The following is a 1,094-nucleotide window of genomic DNA, read 5'->3' as shown; positions in this document are numbered from 1 at the left end:
GTAGTGATGGTAAATTTGATTCTTTTTACTGAATCGAGTGTTAATGAGTCACTCACCAAAGTGAATCAGTTGTTTTGAGTCATTTGATTCACTGAGTCAGTTGATCAGAGTGCAAAAATTTTACATTTTCACTCAAACTTAATTTGTTTCCCTTTTCATGTAAATCCCACTGCTAAGATGAATGATTCAAAAAACCAAAAAAACAACAACTATTTTATAGAGAAAAAAAAGAGCAAAAATATAAGAGAGCCGGTTCTCTAAAAAGAGCTGGAAATCCCATCACTAGACAAAACATCTCTTTGCAACTTTGAGGAATAATAACGGAAAAACATTTGTGATCACATTATTACAACCCAAGTGCATCTGGAGTTAATCTGGGAAACATGATGGAAGTTTTCTTTTCATGCATCTCAAAGACAGAGAACAATATTAGCCTCCATTATTTGTATTTGTATCTCTAAATGTTCCATGTCATTTTACTTCTGTTTTGGTCTCCACCACTGCTGAAGAAACTATTTGATTACTTATGTGCTGAATGGCACATTGTATACACTGCCTTATTTGCTTCTGCTGACATTGCCAGGACTTGCACATTACTCCCTCTAACCCTGAAAATCTTACAATTCAGTCTCTGCATCAGGTCTAGTATCATAATAGATGCAAGTCCTCTGTCAGTCATTGTATTTCTGTAATATGTCTTGATGCATGCTCAATCATCCAGGTAAGTAAATCCCCTAAAGTTGATTCTGTTTACCTGGACATAGCATCTTTAGTGGGAGAAATGTTTTGTCACTCATCCAAGTAACTTCTTCAGTCTCAGATGACTGCAGGTTTCCCCAATCTTATAAACATAACATTTGCATAATGACTGAAACTAGCACCACTCCATGAACAATGGGCTGGGAGGTCAGTTCCTTGATCATTAATATGTAAATTCCCCTAACCATTGATCCACAACCACTGATCAAAGCTCATTGGTCAAAGACCACTAATCAATGACCATTAGCAGTGTTGGGGAGTAACGGAATACACGTACCAACGTTATATATTTAACCCTTTAAGACCTACCATAGAACCAAGTCCGCCAGAGCTTA

This window comes from Haplochromis burtoni, unplaced genomic scaffold (genome assembly GCF_018398535.1).
Source record: "Haplochromis burtoni strain Fernald_Lab_line unplaced genomic scaffold, NCSU_Asbu1 Contig_914, whole genome shotgun sequence".
In the NCBI taxonomy this organism is placed as follows: domain Eukaryota; kingdom Metazoa; phylum Chordata; class Actinopteri; order Cichliformes; family Cichlidae; genus Haplochromis; species Haplochromis burtoni.
This window is presented reverse-complemented; position numbering follows the sequence as displayed.